Raw genomic sequence first — 19358 nt, 5'->3', positions numbered from 1 at the left:
ATTCCTTCCCCCTTCCCCTGCTGTCCTGCACTTGTTTTCTAACATATTACAATTTACTTATTTATTTTGGGTATTGTTTATCAGTTAACCCCCAAATAAGAACGTAAAGCTCCACGAAGGGCAGGGATCTCTGCTGAATTAGTTTTGACTCTCTTTGGCTGTGTCCCAAGATGTAGACCAATGCCTGCCATTCAGTAAAGTGTTTGTTGAATTGATTGAGAGTTTGCTGTCTTTTTTTTTTTCAAAGATTAAAAAAAATTATGTATTTGTCTGCACTGTTTGTTCATTGCAGCACACGGGATCTTCAGTCGTGTCAGACAGAATCTAGTTCTGTGCCCAGGGATCAAACCCAGGCCCCCTGCATTGGGAGCGCGGAGTCTTAGCAACTGGTGGCTTAGCCAGTTAGCCAGCTACCACGGAGGTCTTCGGGAGCTTGCTGTCTTGAAAACTCTTCACACCCCTGATTGTCTGGGCTTTCTGTTAAATCCTGTTGGCCCTGCTTCCTTTTTCCCTTCTTATTACTGAAGGTCCCGTCTATTCAGAGCTGGGCTTCCCAGGTGGCACTTGTGGTAAAACACCTGCCTGCCCATGTAGGAGACATCAGAGACAAGGGTTCAATCCCTGGGTTGGGAAGATTCCCCGGAGGAGGGCATGACGCCCACTCCAGTGTTCTTAGCTGGAAAATTCCACGGACAGAGGAGCCTGGCAGGCCACAGTCCATAGGGTCACAAAGAGTCGAGCGTGACTGAAGCGACTTAGCACGTCCAGACCGAGTCAGGCTTCAAATCACATACCCACCTATTCGCCAGGTCGTTGCCTTTGTTGCCGCCGCATCTACAGCAGGAGTGATTTAGAGTCTCCTGGCTGTTCACGGCTTGAAGAGCACTGTCGCACATACAGTCTCATCTGAAGTTGTTTTGTGTCTGTGGTGGTACTGAGTGCTTCAGGGCTCGTCTTTCACCAGAGCGTGCAGGTTAGCAAAGTCCCATGCCGTCAAGGGGTACAGCCATTCTCCAGTGTGTGCTGGGCACACTCTCCCCTTGGCTCTGCTCTTGCCAACTTATAACCAAGGAGCACGCCTCTTTGATAGCAGCTCTGGCCTTCTTAGGAACAATCACTGTCTTCCTCAGAAGAGTGTATGTATGGTATAAGGTCCCCAAGTAGAGTGGAAAAAGTGAGGAAGGAAAAAAAAAGAGACACACCAACACGTGTATGGGACACTTCTCATTGGAAAGTCCTTGGGTAGATGCTGAAAACAGTTGTTGCCTTGAAGTTAGTTTAATAGAGTAGTTCCAGCAGTAATTGGACACAGAAGCAGGGAATCGAAAACCTTGGCCTGAAGTGTGCAGATCGAGTAGAGATGGGAACTGGGGATTTTGGGGTTCTCTGTCAGTAAACTGCTGTTCCTGTCCTCCTGGTCTGTCATGACTGAGCTAAGAAGATGGAGCCATTTTCTTCCTAAAGGGCTGCTGTTCTTGCCTCCAAGCCATGGGAGTGCTCAATAACTATTAGTGTCTAATGATGACACAAGAATATTCCTCTGAGCAATTGCAGAGCTGAAGGCGTGTCTCACAGCGACAGGCTCTCACCAATCTCTTTTTGCTGTTTTGAAATATCACCGCCAGGGGAGTTGTATACATCTTGTTCAGGCAGAGGGGTCTTAAATATTCATCCTTTTACCTCTTCCTTAAGAGGAATGCCAGCATTTCATCTTCAGGCTGCCAGTAGTAATTTTGGAGAAATTGTATTATAACTTTTTCAAGGTACTTATTTTCATATGGCTCATTTATTTATGCATCCATATATTAAGGCTGTGCTTAATGATGAAGGGCATGTACTTTGAGGTCAGAGGAGAGTCAGGGGTTAAATGGAGGCCTTTGGTGAGTTATACTCTCTGGTAAGTTAATTAGCAAGTATTTATTGTTGTGGGAGGCAACATGGGCATGGTGGAGAGAAGGTGCAGTTTGGACACAAATCTGGCTCAGACCGCTGCCTTGCTATTTAATAATTGTGTCTGTGAACCTGTTGCTTTCCTGGGATGAACCTTAGCTTCTTTATGTTTTTGTGCTCAGTCACGTCTGACTCCACGACCCCATGGACTGTAGCCACCAGGCTCCTCTGTCCATGGGATTCTCCAGGCAAGAATACTGCAGTGGGTTGCCATTCATCCTCCAGGGGATCTTCTGACCCAGGGATTAAACCTACATCTCCTGCGTCTCCTGTATTGGGAGGTGGATTCTTTACCACTTGGGCCATCGGGGAAGCCCAAGTTTATAATGCACCGCCCCCCGCAGGAATTTTCCTTGAGGGTTAAATAAGATAACACATCTGAAATGCTTACCATGTAAGTAATGATCAGTACATGGTAATTGTTATTTATGTACTAAATCTCTGTTAGCACTCTTCTAGGGATTGTTAGTGGGATTCTTTCAAAAGTTATGAGTTAATATGTCTGCAAGGCCACAAAAGATGTTGACAGAGATGTATTTGACACACAAAAAATTAGGACAGCTTGTGATTAAGTGTTATTTGTACAGAAAATAAGCATAGGAAACCAGAAATGTAGAGGTCACTGTCGTGAGGATTGTGTTAGGATTCCTTTGGTTGTAAGTTATTAGAAATCTCAACTATATGGAAAGGGAATTTATTGACTCACATGGTCAGAGGTATGAGAGAAGTGAAGGAGGTATTGGAAGCCAGAGCTGGAAACTCCTGTACCACTGAGAGTCTCCATGTCTTTTCCCTGCTTCTCCCTACTTCTCTCTGGGTCAGTTTTTTTTCCCTCTACTTCTCTCTGGGTCAGTTTTCTTCACGTGGCTGAGGGCATGGCTGCCCGAAAGCCAAGGATCACCCAGAAAGAGGGCCTGAGCTTTTAATCTACATTTCAGAATCCCGGGGCTGCCTCTGGTTGACCTCCCTTGGATGGTACCCTTTTCCCTGTGGCCGGCGGCACACGTTATTTGGCAGTGGGCAGCCCCATCTAGAAACACATTTTTTGGGTGGGGAAAAGGAGCAGTCTCCTGAAAGAAGGGTCGTGCCATTCTCTGAAGAAGGGTGGGTGCTGGATGCAGGAGCAGGAGCTGTGTCTACTGCTGAGGGCAAAGAGGACAGCTTGAGCTGGTTGCAGGGAGAGCGCCAGGTGTGCAGAGCACCAGCCAAAGGCGCCAAGTCCAGAATGAGAAGATGGGCTGCGCCAGTGAGACAGGATCAGTCAGCCGCAGGCGGACTGGTTCCATGGGGCTGGTTGAAGAGTTTGCCCTGGTCTGATGGGGTGTAAATCCTGAGAATCGACATCAAATCGACATAGTCGTGTTGGGTCTTGCCTTTTGTTCTTTGAAAATAGGTTTCGTATTGTAGGTGGAGTGTTTGAACTGGTGACTTGAGGACTATGTGGAGTGCACTTGAGAAGGTAACACTCATTGAGTCAGACCAGGGTAGCCTTAATAGTCAGGAGGCAGATGTCTGTCTGACACTGCCTTAAACAGGTGTTATCAAGCACTGACCTTACTTTCCCTGTTTTTTAAAAGAACCAACGCTGTATTTCAGAGGAGCCAACAAGTGGTTTGTACAAAATCCTGATTTTTAGAATTCCAACCCATAAGTGCAGAAGGAATGACATAAAGAAAATACTCCCATTTTATTACCCATCATGAAATAACAACCTAGGGAATGATTGTCAGTGACTCCTGAAACCTAGGTCAAAGGGCAGTTGGGAACTTTCTAATTGATAACATCAGACAGAGAATCCCTGTACCCACCAATCAATGTTAATGTTACAAAAAGAGAAAAAAGTAAATATGTGCCCCCTAATTGGATAAAATAGGAAATATATAGAACCATTTGACATTACTTATCAAAAACCTGAATATGATTCCAATCAAGACTTTGTCTCTAACTGCTAGTTTATAAGAAGCATAGGAAAAAGGGGACCATGTTTTAAAAATATCATGGAGATGTGATCAGCCAAATCCAGAATGTAGATATTTCTGCAGAACAAGTTATTTTGTTTGTTCAGTAAATAAGTGGCAAGAAAAAGAAGGAACTGTTATTTTTTCCCCCAAAGTCAGTGTCAGATAAGTGTTTTTATTTATTTATTATATTTAAAAAAGTTGCCTTGAGACTTAAGAGGCATAAGTATTTTTGTATCTTGGTTTGGCTAAATCACCACAGAGTTATAAATTAGAAATATGAAACTGAGGCAATTTGGGAAATTTAAACTCTGGATATAGACACATTAAAGGACTTTAACAAAGGGAATGATCATGGCACTATTTTTAAAAAGAGTACTTCTTAAGTATACATGGTGAGAAAATTTTCAGTTTGTATAATGTTTGGTTAGTTTCCTATAACTATGGTGACACTGCCACAGACTGGGTGGATCAAACAGCAGAAATTATTCTCTTATTGTTCTGGAGGCTCGAAGTCTAAAGTCAAGGCGTAGGCAAGGCCGTGGCCCCTGTGCGGAGCTGGGGGAGAATTCTTTCTTCTCTGGAAGCTGCCCTTGGGCTGTGGCTGCATCTCTGTCCCACCTCACGTGGCTTTCTCCTCTTGGTATGTCTGTGTCTTGTCTCCTCTACCTCTTTCCTATAAGCGTACATGGGATTGCATTTAGGACTTACTTGGATAATCCAAGATGAATTCCTCCTTAAGACTGAAAGTTACAGCTGCATTTCTCCCCCTGTATAAATGAATATTCAGAGCATCTGGGGATTGGGAAATGACATATCTTTGTGGGCCGTTTTTTTCTTGTCTCAGATATGGTGTATGATTTGGGCCATGCTTTAAGGCGTGTGAGATCTGAGCTTCCTGACCAGGGGTTGAACCTGGGCCCCCTGCAGCGGAAGCACGGAGTCTTAACCACTGGACTACCGCGGAAGTCCTGAGATTTGCTTTAAACAATCCAGCAGAGTCAAGAAGTGGGAATGGCAGGTTGTGAATAGCTATACATTGTTAATTGCGGACCTGAGTGATGGTAGCTCATCATACATAAACACAAACAGAGCAGGTAAATCAAAATGCCTTAGTGTCAGTTCCTTTCAGAATTTGGAAAGGATGTCAAGCCCTGATAAATAAAAGCTTCATTTTTTTTTTTCTGTTCATAAACCTTAGATATTAGGGAATTCCCTGATGGACCAGTGGTTCAGTCTCTGCACTTTCACTGCTGAGGGCCTGGGTTTGATCCCTGATTGGGGAGCTGAGATCCCACAAGCTGCAATGTGGGGCCAAAAAAAAATTACATGTGAGATGTCTAATATCCTCGTTAATCCTTCAAGTTTTCACTACCTTTTCGGATGTACTTGTTTGCACTTCTTAAGAAAAGTAAGGGGTGAGTGAATATCCCTTCACTTGGAATACAGAAATTGTAAGACCTGAATCTTAGATAAAAACCCACTTTACTCTTCCTTACTAAAATACTGGTGACAGTCAGAATGTCTGCGATCCAAAAGTCTGCAAGCAATAAATGCTGGAGAGGGTGCGGAGAAAAGGGAACCCTCTTACATTGTTGGTGGGAATGCAAACTAGTACAGCCACTATGGAGAACAGTGTGGTGATTCCTTAAAAAATTGCAAATAGAACTGCCTTTTGACCCAGCAATCCCACTGCTGGGCATACGCACCGAGGAAACCAGAATTGAAAGAGACACATGTACCCCAATGTTCATCGCAGCACTGTTTATAATAGCCAGGACATGGAAACAACCTAGATGTCCATCAGCAGATGAATGGATAAGAAAGCTGTGGTACATATACACAATGGAGTATTACTCAGCCATCAAAAAGAATACATTTGAATCAGTTCTAATGAGATGGATGAAACTGGAGCCGATTATACAGAGTGAAGTAAGCCAGAAAGAAAAACACCAAATAGAGTATACTGACACATATATATGGAATTTAGAAAGAAGGTAATGATAACCCTGTATGCGAGACAGCAAAAGAGACACAGATGTATAGAACGGACTTTTGGACTCTGAGGGAGCAGGAGAGGTGGGATGATTTGGGAGAATGGCATTGAAACATGTATACTATCATGTAAGAAACCAATCGCCAGTCTATGTTCGATACAGGATACAGGATGCTTGGGGCTGGTGCACGGGGACGATCCAGAGAGATGATATGGGGTGGGAGGTGGGAGGAGGGGTTCAGGATTGGGAACTCATGTACACCCGTGGTGGATTTGTGTCAATGTATGGAAAAACCAATACAGTATTGTAAAGTAAAATAAAGTAAAAATAAAAATTTAAAAAAATTAAACCATAAAAAAAAAAAATACTGGTGAGTGCATGAAGCAACAGTCAGCTGGGGAAACTCATGAGCCATGTGACTTATCATGACACCTTTGTCAAGAAGGTAAAATCACAAAAGGGTCAACCTTTTTACTGTAGGGCTCCCCTTTCAACTGTGTTTTAATGTGATCGTAAAATGTCCAGGCGAGCAGCAGACTTGGCATATCGAGTACACTGGCATAGCTCAATAGTAATAAATATTTTTCGGTGAATTACTTTTTTAGTTTTGTAAGGCTTGAGATTTTAATTCTTAATTCTAATCTACTTTGTTTTTCCTGAAAAGTAAAAGATAATGAGATTTTCATGATTTCTCTTCTTTACCTCTGTGCTGGAAAGATTTCAAGGCATACATTTGAAAACAACCACAAAGAGCTGTTGTTGCATATCAGAAGTTATATTTCTGTGTGCCCAATTCAGCTTAAGTGTGTTATAAAGTATAGTGACTGTCAAGACTGTGTTTTAGGTGATTCAGGTTACTTCACATACACTTTAGTTGCTTAATGATTTTTTTTAAGGAAGAAAACAGAAATTCATATGCAGAGTCTGCAATCAAATAATGCCTGGGTTGTGACTTAAGTTGCCACAAGCAGCATTTTTAAATGTGCATTTAGCCTTTAGAAGTCAGTTTATCAACATGCTGTAGTTTTATATTCTTTCTTCAATGATTTTTATATTGAATCTGTTTCTTTCCAAATTGAAAACTGTATTTTCAAGGAATGGTGTAGAATCTAGTTGCAAAATCTCAAAGTTAGACTGTCTTAAAAAAATTTTTTTTTAGCTCATGGCATTAAACTTTAGCTGGTACATTTGTTGTTGATGTATAAGACTACTAAAACCCAGATTCCCCCTTTATGTTTGTTCTGAGTATGGCCCAGATTGGCCTGTGTGCATGAAACACAAGAACAAGCGGCAAATTCAGTGCAAAATTTGGCTTTTTGTGTATTAACGGAGTTTGTAAGGGTGACTACATTTTGAACTTTATACCATCTTATGGGGGCTTCCCAGGTGTCTCAGTGGTAATGACTCTGCTTGCAGTGCAGGAGACTCAGGAGATACAGGTTTGATCCCTGGGTTGGGAAGATCCCCTGGAGAAGGAAATGGCAACCCACTCCAGTATCCTTGCCTAGAAATTTCCATGGACAGAGGAGCCTGGCAGGCTACAGTCCATGGAGTTGCAGAGTCAGACACGACTGAGCATGCACCACCACACAGAAAAACCCGAGTGCACTTTTGGCTGACCCAGTACGTTGCTATGACGTGGTAGCTAACCCAGGCCTACTGGAAAGCTGTAGTTTTTTGGAGGGTATGGATTAGAAGTAGCATATCATAGTAAGATAGATATAAAAATGACTTTTCCATGTGGGTGAAATCATTCAGTTTAGTTCAGTTCAGTTGCTCAGTCGTTTCCAACTCTTTGTGACCCCATGGACTGCAGCACACCAGGCTTCCCTGTCCATCAGGGAATTATCAGGGAGCCAGTGAAATCACTGGTGAAAGAATAGATTTAAATCACTGCAAGCCTCTTGGGCATTCTAGTTGCTTACTAAATGGTTTATTATAAAACTTGATGGTGATTATTAAATCTCTCAGCCATTCCCTCCTTTTAGAGTTGTAAAATCACCTGATTTATGTACCCTGTAATAAAAGAGAAATGATGTATGGAAATCATTGAGATAATGGTTTACATTTCACTTGATACAGTATCATGAGAATCTGTTCTGCATTTTTTAGTGTGTTTTTGTGCAAGAAAAATATTTACTCAGTAATAAGGTATGGGTTCTTTTATTACCCAGGTGCAACTCAGTTTTTCAGGAACACACATTTTTACATAAAATGAAATACTTCTTAAGTCTTGCTTTTCTCTGTTATTTTTTCTTCTTTATATAAAAGATAAAATATGTGGGACCTGGTTAAAAAAGAACTCTGACATTTGCATTATGTGTTTTGGTTTGCAAAGTGCAAGAAAGTGCGGTCGCTCAGTTGTGTCTGACTCTTTGCGACCCCAGGGACTGTGGCCCACCAGGCTCCTCCGTTCACAGGATTCTCCAGGCAAGAATACTGGAGTGGGTTGCCATTTCCTGTGATTAGCAAATAAGTAATTCTTAGGCAAAACGAAGTGCCTTCATTTTCACTTTTCACTTTTATGCATTGGAGAAGGAAATGGCAACCCACTCCAGTGTTCTTGCCTGGAGAATCCCAGGGACGGGGGAGCCTGGTGGCCTGCCGTCTATGGGGTCGCACAGAGTCGGACATGACTGAAGCGACTTAGCAGCAGTAGCAGCAGGCATAATGAAAGTATTATCTTTGAGTAAATAACAAACACAGAATACCATCCTAACTTTCACTGCTTTTACATCCAGTGCCTCTCAGATCCACCCCTTTCTCTCATCTGTGTTATCCCCACCCTCTCTTGAGATTATTACAGTGTCTTCTTAACTGGTCTTCCTGCTTCTCTTCTGTCCACTCTCCAGTTGGTTCTTTACTCCAGCCTTGGTGATATTAAATAACGCTGATTTTATGGTGTCTCTTCCCCATCCTCCTTCCCATTTGAAAGTCCAGTTGAGGCCTTTCATCACTCTTAAGGTAAGCGAAGATCCTTAATGTGTGCCAGGCTCTGTGGAGTCCAGCCGACTACCTTGCCAGCCTCATCCTGGACCATTCTCTCACTAGCACTGAGACACTTCTCGGTGCCAGTATTCTCACTAGTATTAAAGTAGTGCTTTAGCAGTGGAAACAGTGTCAGACTTTATTTTTTTGGGCTCCAGAATCACTGCAGATGGTGACTGCAGCCATGAAATTAAAAGATGCTTACTCCTTGGAAGAAAAGTTATGACCAACCTAGATAGCATATTCAAAAGCAGAGACATTACTTTGCCGACTAAGATCCGTCTAGTCAAGGCTATGGTTTTTCCAGTGGTCATGTATGGATGTGAGAGTTGGACTGTGAAAAAAGCTGAGTGCCGAAGAATTGATGCTTCTGAACTGTGGTGTTGGAGAAGACTCTTGAGGGTCCCTTGGACTGCAAGGAGATCCAACCAGTCCATTCTGAAGGAGATCAGTCCTGGGATTTCTTTGGAGGGAATGATGCTAAAGCTGAAACTCCAGTCCTTTGGCCACCTCATGTGAAGAGTTGACTCATTGGAAAAGACTCTGATGCTGGGAGGGATTGGGGGCAGGAGCAGAAGGGGACGACAGAGGATGAGATGGCTGGATGGCATCACGGACTCGATGGACGTGAGTCTGAGTGAACTCTGGGAGTTGGTGATGGACAGGGAGGCCTGGCATGCTGCGATTCATGGGGTCGCAAAGTCGGACACGACTGAGCGACTGAACTGAACTGAACTGAAGTGAGTGCTTTAGCACTGCAGTTTTTCATTTCTTAACGTGCCCATAGTCTTAAAAAAACCAAACCAAACCACAGAGCCTTTGCACATGCTACTTGAAACATGATTCTCCTCTACTCCACCCTGTCTCCATACCTTTCCCCTCGCAGTGCTCTTTGTTTAATGAGTTAACTGCTGATTATCTTCAGTTCAGATGAACTCTCTGGACCTCCATGGTGGTGCACTGGATGAGAATCTGCCTGCCAGCGCAGGGGACACAGGTTCAATCCCTGGTCTGGAAAGTTCCCACATGCCGTAGTGAAGCTAAGCCTGTGCACCACGACTCCTGAATCCTGAACTCCTGGGGCCTGTGCTCTGCAAGAAGAGAAGTCACTGAAACAAGAAGCCTGAGCACCACAACTGGAGAATAGCCCTCTGCTTGCTGCAACTAGAAAAAGTCTGTACCCAGCAACAAAAAGAACTGGCACAGCCAAAACAGAAAACTACATCTCCTTAGAAAGCCTCTTTACACCAGCTGGGTCTCACTGTTACAGGCTTGTTAAAATAACTTTCTAGCCTCCCGATGGAGCCGCTCATGCCCAGGTGCTCCACCTGCAAACTGACACTTAGATGATTCCAGTGTCCCTTGCTCCTTGGAAGAAAAGCTATGACAAACCTAAACAGTGTATTAAAAAGCAGAGACATCACTTTGCCAACAAAGGTCCGTGTAGTCAAAACTATGGTTTTCTTAGTAGTCATGTACAGATGTGAGAGTTGAACCAGAAAGAAGGCTGAGCGCTGAAGAATTGATGCTTTCTAATTGTGATGCTGGAGAAGACTCTTGACAGCAAGAAGATCAAACCAGTCAATCCTAAAGGAAATCAATCCTGAGTATTCATTGAAAGGGCTGATGCTAAAGCTGATGCTCCAGTACATTGGCCAGCTGATGCGAAGAGTCAACTCATTGGAAAAGACCCTGATGCTGGGAAAGATTGAGTGCCGGAAGAGGAGGGGACGACAGAGGATGAGATGGTTGGATGGCATCACTGACTCAGTGAACATGAGTTTGAGCCAACGCTAGGAGATAGTGAAGGAGAAAGAGCCCTGGCGTGCCACACTCCAGGGGTCACAAAGGGTCGCACATGACTAGCAACTGAACAACAACAATAAAGTGTCCCTGCATCTGCTCTGCTTGACCAGGAACCCAGGGAGTGTAACTAGTCCGTCAGTCTGCAGGCGCCAGGTCAGCGCTGAGACTTCCCACTCCAGACAAGGGTGAATGCATGGCCCGGGGTGTCACCAATGTTTTCCGTGTTTCCCTTCCCTGTTCTTTATTCTTTATCCTGTGAAAGCTTCCAGTCTTCTGCCCCATTTTACAGTTTCCGCAAGGAGACCGTCCACTTCATGAAGTGTTAAATAAAGTTTCTTTGTATCAGCTCATTGTCTTCTTTAGTAATTTTTAATAGGTTTTTGCATCACCCTATGTCTTTTTTTTTTCTCCCATTGGATTGACTTACTGGTTATAATTTGTGTGCTTCTGTAAATTGTCTTCATGAGGCAGGTAGAGAGGCCTGCTCACCGTTAACTTCCTAGGACTTAGCACAGTACTTGGCAGATACTTAGGAGCACTATAAATATTTGTTGAATGAATGAATAACGTGAAAAAATGGAATCAGAGATAGCTGTTACCTAATTAAGTAAAAGTACAATCCCAATACTAAAGACATCCTAAAAAGCGAAACATGCTCTTCAAAGAAGTCATCTAGGGAGGTTGCCTGCTTAACTCATAGCTGTTGCTCTTAGAAGGAGAATTTGGAGTCTTAAAGAATTGTCTTTGGAAGCAGTTTTCAAGCCACATAAAAAAAGCACTTGTTCTTTTGATTAAAAATAATATCCAGCTCAGTGGTTCCCTTCATTTTTTAAATGTATTTCCAGCTCACAGATTTCAACTTCCACTTTCAAAGACCCAGATTTGTCACAGTTGAAGTTTTCAGAAAGGTGTTGTATACGTAAAGGCAGCCTTAAAAGAGTTACTGCTAAGACTTCTTGAGCATTGGCAGGCATTTTTGTGATGAGCATGTAGTCTTTGAAGGGACTGATATTCCTGTAGACGTGTGGACTTTGGTGTTCTTGTTAACTCTAATGAAGTTGCTCTTGATGCTGTGCGGATGTCTCACTTTTGCTTCTGGTGGTGAGGAAGGGGGATACATTTTACTCTCAAGTTGTTCGCTTCATCCTGGTGCCTCTCATCCTCCATGGGCAAAATACGTCTTGCAATTTTTTGTTTTATACCAGTAAGTATAATAATAGGGAATTGAATGAAATATTATCAAGTTTTTAAAATTCCTTAGATGTTGAGTTCTCTGTTTAGGAAAAGTCCCTGTTAGTGTGAAACGTCTCAGAACTGTGACCACATTCTTCCACTGAAAAGTATCAGGGGTTCTTGGCAACTTCTGCTCTTCAAGATTATTCAATATTTTTGTTAATTTATCTTTTTAGCCACTATGCGTGCATGCATGCTTAGTTGCTTCAGTCGTGTCTGACTCTTTGTGACCCCATGGACTGTAGCTTGCCAGGCTTCTCTGACGATAGAATTTTCCAAGCAAGAATACTGGAGTTGGTTGCCATGCCCTCCTCTAGGGGATCTTCCTGATGCAGGGGTCAAACCTACATGTCCCGTGTTGCAGGCAGATTCTTTACCATTGAGCCACTGGGGAGGACCTTAGCCACTATCACTTAATGATTTTCAGGAGACTTAAGTTCAATCTCTAGGTCAGGAAGATCCCCCAGAGGAGGAAATGACAACCCACTGCAGTATTCTTGCCTGGGAAATCCCATGGACAGAGGAGCCTGGCAGGCTACAGTCCACGGGATTGCAAAACAGTCGGGCACGACGGAGCGACTGAGCGCACATGCACTCATTGTCCCTTTACTTCCTGATTTTGGAAGGAAGCAGCTTTGTGTTCTTTCTCTAACACTTTAAATCAGCGTGGACTTTTAAGTGGGAGTAACTGAGCTAAAATAACATGTCTGCGATTTGAATCTCTGGGAAGGCTTTTGGAGGTGCTGAACTGATAACTGCAGCTATGAAAGATTATCTTAAAGTGGGACATTTATCATAGCTCCAATTGGGTCACCATGAGCGCTGTGTTTCTTAATTGCTCACTTTTGAGAAAATGCAGTCAACTCAGTGTGGTATCGGTGCTCTCAGAAGAGTGAACAGCTCTGCGAGCTCACAAGGTGGCAAGCCTTAGCTACGCAGCTGGGAACAAACGTTCTATTGACCTTTTATTCTCAAGTGTTCTTGTTTTCCCCTGAGCACCAGAGATTTGGCTTTCATCTGCATTTTGTTGGGTTTACTACTTGCCAGTAAGGGCTTACATTTTCATATTGCTTCTGTGTTAGCAGCATTTATTTATGCAAATATAGTTTTGTGCCTCCAATGCAAATATTTTCTTTGCCTAGGAATAGTATAAAGATTTGTTAGAGAATCCTCTTTTGAATTTGGTCTTTTAAAGGGTGATTCTGTGCTAACTGTCTTCTGTGGCAGTTCATTGCTTTTTATTAAATGAGGATCTTAGAAAAAGAACATTTAATGGTCGTACAGAAGACTCACTGTGTTCTCTGCCTGTCTGGGTGAATCTCAGTGAACCCCATCTTGACTGAGTCATAACCTCATACCTGATCAGTGACATTCATCTGTATGAGTGCTGGCTAACCACTCCCCACCTCCCGACAGAACTGTCCCCAGAGGGATTTGAGTGCATTTTGATTGAGATGCACTTACATTAGCATTAAGCTCTTTATTATTATTTTTAAAACTAAATCATCCCCCCTTAAGCTGGGGTCCTGGTACTGCGTCCTGTGCCTAATGGGCACAGTTCTTGTTCTCATCACTTATCTGATTGCTGTGCTGTTTTCTGTGTGGGAAAGAGGATTGCCCTTCAGGTGAGGTAGTGCCGTCCTGGGACATTATGGTGCCGTGGCTCTAAGAAGTCTTGGAAATGATGGCAGTCATGTGCTCAAGCCACCTGTGCTCTCAGGATGAGTGCTGAAGGACTGTAAGGGTATGAAAAATTGATGGAGAATTAATACCTCGTAATGAAAACCCCCTGTGGCCTCCGCAGTGGCTCAGGGGTAAAGAATTCACCTGCCAATGCAGGAGACATGGGTCTTATCTGTGGGCTGGGAAGAGGCCCTGGAGGAGGAAATGGCAACCCACTCTAGTATTCTTGCCTGGAGAATTCCATGGACAGAGGAGCCTCCCGGGCTACAGTCTGTGGGGTCACAAAGAGTCGGACACCACTGAGCAACTGAGCACCTACACACGAACAAAGCCGGTACTGTTTTAAATAATGGCCCACTCAAGCTCAGTGAACATATATTAAGATTTTCTAACATGAGTCAGAACCATTTAAGACTGATAAAGAAGGGGTAATAGAGGACTTAGGACAGGCTGTTCATTTAGCTATGAAGTGAATAGACTGCTTAGCATGAGAGGTACTCCTGGCCTTTTAAGGAGGAAGCTGAAGTGAAGAGAGGTTCAACAGCGTGCTCAGAGTCACAGAAGTGAACAGAAACAGAGCCAGGACCCCAGCCCAGACCATTCTGACAGACCGCTGGTGATCTTCCCTCTGCGGTGCTGTCTTTCCCCTGGCATCCTGTGTCATAAGAAGTAAAGTGAGTTGTATTTTATTTATTGATCTTTTGGTTGCACCGCACAGCATGTGGAATCTTAGTTCTCTGACCGGGGATCGAACCTGTACCCCCTGCATTGGAAGCACAGAGACTTAACCACTGGATCACCAGGGAAGTCCCCGGATTTTCCTTTATTGACAAGAGGAAACAAATTCAGATTTAGAACATAAAAGCTCAAGTAATGTATTAATTTATTAAATCATTTGTTCAGAAGTCTACCGAGGACTTCATATGTGTAAAGCACCGTGTGTGTTAGTTGCTCAGGTTGTGTCCGACTGTTTGTGACCCCATGGACTGTAGCCCGCCAGGCTCCTTTGTCCATGGAATTCTCCAGGCAAGAATACTAGCGTGTGTATCCATTCCCTTCTCCAGGGGATCTTCCGGACCCGGGGATCAAACCCAGATCTCCTGCAATGCAGATGGATTCTTTACCATCTGAGCCAATGGGTTTCCTATAAAGTACCATGCTAGGAGCCAGAGTAGGATATCGAGATCACCCAACTGTCAGAGCTTGTAAAATATGTTTAATAATAACTTTTATATACAAGACAGAATTCATGCCACAGTCTTTGGGGGAGGGTCACTGTGGTGTTCTAGGACTGGCCTAGACACTTGGGATCATTCAGCTGTTTATCAATTCATGCTTAGCTTTGGCTCACCTAGTCTGTGCCTGACACTGTTGTAGTTGCTGGGAAGAAAGATGAGATTAACGCAAGCAAACTCTGTGTTCTCACTTAGTACGTTCTAGTGGGAGAGACACACAATAAGTATGCAAGAGAAGACTTGTTCTGCAGGGAGTGGAGCTCGGATGCTGTGTGGATAGCTGGCTACGTTAGATTGCAGAGATAAATAAGATTTGAGCCTTGCCCTGGAGGAGGCAGATGCGTAAACAGTGAACTACGGTAGAATCAATATGTGCAGTGATTCATGTAGGAGCAAGACGCTGTGGGTGACTGGAGGGATGTGAGACCTGAGGGGCGACAGGGCGCTGCCCGAACCAGATGTGTGTTTGGGGGTGGCGATTGTGGAGCAGCCTCAAGCATAGGCTAGACGGGGAGGGAGCGAGGATAGGATGTGCTAATTGCTCTCTGGGCTAAGAGCCCTGGACGAGTGCAGGAGGACGGAGAGGAGGAGGTGTTACTTCTCACAGAAAGAAGTACAGAGGCTTCCTGAGTGAGGTGACATTTCAGCTTCATCCTTAAATATGCAGATGTGAAGAGAAGGGGGTCTCATGGGTATACAACCGTGAACAAAAGGGAAGATCCAGCTTATAGCAGGAGTGGCTAGACTCAAGGGCCTATAGACTGGCTGGAGCAGAAGCTATGTGAGAAAGAGGGCCATGGGGGCTTAGGTAGGCAGATTTACTTCAGGTAAGCGGAGGGAACCTGTTACAGGTTTCTTTTTTTTTTTTTAAGTGGACTGACATAGTCACAACCTTAGGAACATTCTTCTGTAGTAGCATATATGAGAAAGTGGAGTGGAGAGAGAGTGGAGATGATTCAGGAAGGCGTGTGGTCTGATGACCCTGAGATATTGGGGATATGATCTAGAAAAGTGGGCCTGAGGCTGGATTAGAGAATGTGGATGGGGAGACTAGTAGGGCAGACTACTGATCGGATGTGGGCAGTTAAGGAAAAGGAGAAAACTGATTGCAAGGACGTAAGCCCAGGTGACTAAGAGGATAGGATTTTTTTTGTGGGGGGCGGGGGAGGGCACACTATAAGGAATGCAGAATCTTTGTTCCCCAACCAGAGATCAAACCTGTGCCCTCTGCAGTAGAAGCACAGAGTCCTAACCTCTGAACCGCCAGGGAAGTCCCGAGGATAGGGTTTTTATGACGAGCTGAGGATGGCAGAAGGAAAAATGTGTTTGAGAGGTCAGATAGCTAAGATTAGTTTGGGACTTGTGGAGCTGGTACTGGTGGGACCTTGAGGTAGGAATGTCAGATAAGTAAATGAAGATAATACTTTAGCTCTGGGTTGGAAGGTGTAAGTTGGAGTGGTAATAGAAAGTGAAAGTGAAAAGTGGTTCCATTTGTGGGCTAGATCACAGTGGCCAGGGACTGACTTGTACAAAGAAAGGAGGTGAGGATGGAAACTTAGGAGCGTCATAATTTTGGTGATTTATTTTAATTTTTGTTCTTGCACTTTAGTGCTAATAATCTCCTAAACTACACTGTTGGACCTCCAGCTTTTTACTCTCAGCTCAATCCACCGTATTGCTGGGAAAATTTGGGCTCCTGGGCTATATGATCTTGATTGCATTGTAGAATTTGGTTTTAATCTGGGACAACGTAAAAAAAAAACACAACAAAAAACAGCTTTGTGACCTTATTTGAGATACTGGAGAGTTTTCCCGTCGCGCCTTTCTGTGTCTCCTAGAGCAGCTGTGTCGCAGCACGTGTTTGGAAACAGCTTTGCTTCCCTGGAGGAGTGGAAATGTTGTTCTTCATAGAAAGTCATATAACTGACCACATTTACTTTTTCATCTTGGCTGCTAGGAAGCACTCAGATTCCCTGCTTGGCTGTAGTCACTGTGTCGGACTCAAATAGCTCTGCATATCTGGGTTCTATACCAATATCTCTTATGCCAGGCACCGTCCTCATTTTCTTCTCTAAGCATTCCTTGGTCAAGAATCTTTAAAAATATCATTAGTTCACAAATTTGTGTGGCATCCCTGTGCAGGGGTCATGCTAATCTTCTCTGGATTGTTCCAGTTTTAATGTATGTGTTTCCCAAGTGAGCTTTGCTTGGTCATGATTTTTAATTTCCTTCTGTAATACATGCATTTCTCAGACCATCTCGGATTCTTTGTAGAATGAGATATGCATGCATGCTGAGTTGCTTTAATCGTGCCCAACTCTGTGTGAGCCCATGGACTGTAGCCCACCAAGCTCCTCTGTCCATGGGATTCTCTAGGCAAGAATACTGGAGTGGCTTGCCGTGCCCTCCTCCAGGGGATCTTCCTGAACCAGGGATCCAGTCTGCGTCTCTTACGTCTCATGCGTTGGCAGGTGGATTCTTTATCACTAGCACCACCTGGGAAGAATGAGATGAGGTCTAGACAGATAGTGCAGCTATGCTGTTCACTATATGAATGAGTAGGACGTTATAGGTCAGCACATAAATACAAAGACTCACCACATTTTAAATCTATGTGTTCTTTGTTTTCTGTGAACTTTGTCTTAATTGATAGTTTTTTTAGGCAAATGATGCATATAGTCGCAGACAATAAAACTGTCAGGCGAGTGGATGCTCCTTGGTTCTTGTCTCGTCACAATGATGATTTGGAGCCATTTGGGGCATTAAAGCCCTTGGCGCGTCACAGCTCTCTCAGGTCTTGAACAAACCGTGTCATAGCTCTTAGACAAATCAGTGTTACAGTTCTGTTTTATTTAGAAGATAGCAGGAGAATCCATCCTCGAAGAAGAGAAGAGAGTGGAGGAGCGTGGCGGGAGGTGGGGGGTGGAGGGGTGGGGAGAGAGAGAGAGCAAGAGCTCTTGGCTCCTCCTTTCGTGTGTTTTCTTCCCGCTGGGCCTGCCCTCTGCAGATTGGGCTCAGCCAGGAGTGCTGCTCTACCTGAAGTCCTCACTCCAGTCCTCGGACCTTTCTTTGACCTTCCTTTGTTCTATTTGCGCGGGCTTTTCCCTTCTTTGTCTTTTAGCCACCACCATTTTGGACTCCTTTTCCCTATTCTTATGACCAACCTAGAGAGCATATTGAAAAGCAGAGACATTACTTTGCCAACAAAGGTCTGTCTAGTCAAGGCTATGGTTTTTCCAGTGGTCATGTATGGATGTGAGAGTTGGACTGTGAAGAAGGCTGAGCGCTGAAGAATTGCTGCTTTTGAACTGTGGTGTTGGAGAAGACTCTTGAGAGTCCCTTGGGCTGCAAGGAGATCCAACCAGTCCGTTCTGAAGGAGATCAGCCCTGGGTGTTCTTTGGAAGGAATGATGCTAAAGCTGAAACTCCAGTACTTTGGCCACCTCATGTGAAGAGTTGACTCATTGGAAAAGACTCTGATGCTGGGAGGGGTTGGGAGCAGGAGGAGAAGGGGACGACCCAGGATGAGATGGCTGGATGGCATCACTGACTCAATGGACGTGAGTCTGAGTTGCTGATGGACAGGGAGGCCTGGCGTGCTGCGATTCATGGGGTCGCAAAGAGTCGGACACGACTGAGCGACTGAACTGAACTGAACTGCCTGACAAAACTAAATGAAAAATGATGTAATAGCAGGAGCCAAGTTCATGTGTAGATGTTTGCACACTGACCCTCCACTCTGCCTCTTGATGAGTTATTCATTTCCAGGTGAATGAGTCTTTGTAAAATTGTTGGAAGTTTTGGTCAGTCTTTCATAAGTTGTAATAGTTGTTTCATTTGGAAACTTGGAGTTGATGTTATTAATGGCCTGGGACTAATTGTTGAAATTTGAGCTGACATGATCTAGTAACACTCTTATTTCCAATCAATGTGAGCAAATCCTGCCTCAGAAGACTGGATATTGTTCACTGTTGAGCAATGAGCAGGTCACTGGGTGGGTGAAAAGAATTTACTTCTTTCTGCCAATCATTCCTGAATTCTGTCCTCTGAAGAAAAGTCTTTTCTTTTCTTTTATAGAAGGAAACTTTTGCGTTCAGTCATTAATCCTTTATAACAAAAGTCTTTTAAATTAAAAAAGCCAAATAATTAAGGAGTATCTGTGATTATTAAATTTGCCCTGTGTAACCTCCAGCAGAAATTCAGCACCCCGCTCTACCCCACACACCAATTTTAAACTTGACAAAGTCTTGTCCCTACCTCAAACAACCCTGTCCTTTCTTATAAAATGGGAAAGCTATGAACCTATGCTGAGATAAATTTAAGTGGTACAGAAAACGAGAAGTGAAAGGCAAAGGAGAAAAGGAAAGATATACCTATTTGAATGCAGAGTTCAAAAGAATAGCAAGGAGAGATAAGAAAGCCTTCCTCAGTGATCAGTGCAAAGAAATAGAGGAAAACAATAGAATGGGAAAGACTAGAGATCTCTTCAAGAAAATTAGAGATACCAA

The 19358-nt window shown here is 43.8% G+C and overlaps 1 protein-coding gene and 1 non-coding gene across 5 annotated transcripts in view; one reads left to right on the top strand and one right to left on the bottom strand.

Annotated features, from left to right (window-relative positions):
• The window catches only part of FHIP1A (FHF complex subunit HOOK interacting protein 1A), a 305419-nt gene that overhangs the window by 9367 nt on the left and 276694 nt on the right, over positions 1-19358 (top strand). The gene's annotated exons all lie outside the window — the stretch shown is intronic.
• Positions 16948-17052, bottom strand: LOC128062687 (U6 spliceosomal RNA). Its single transcript, XR_008200840.1, has one exon. It is a non-coding gene; the product is annotated as a U6 spliceosomal RNA (small nuclear RNA).

The sequence above is a fragment of the Budorcas taxicolor genome, chromosome 17 (assembly GCF_023091745.1).
Source record: "Budorcas taxicolor isolate Tak-1 chromosome 17, Takin1.1, whole genome shotgun sequence".
Classification (NCBI taxonomy): domain Eukaryota; kingdom Metazoa; phylum Chordata; class Mammalia; order Artiodactyla; family Bovidae; genus Budorcas; species Budorcas taxicolor.
Note: the sequence above shows the minus strand (reverse complement) of the source record. Positions and strands in the feature narration are given on the sequence as shown.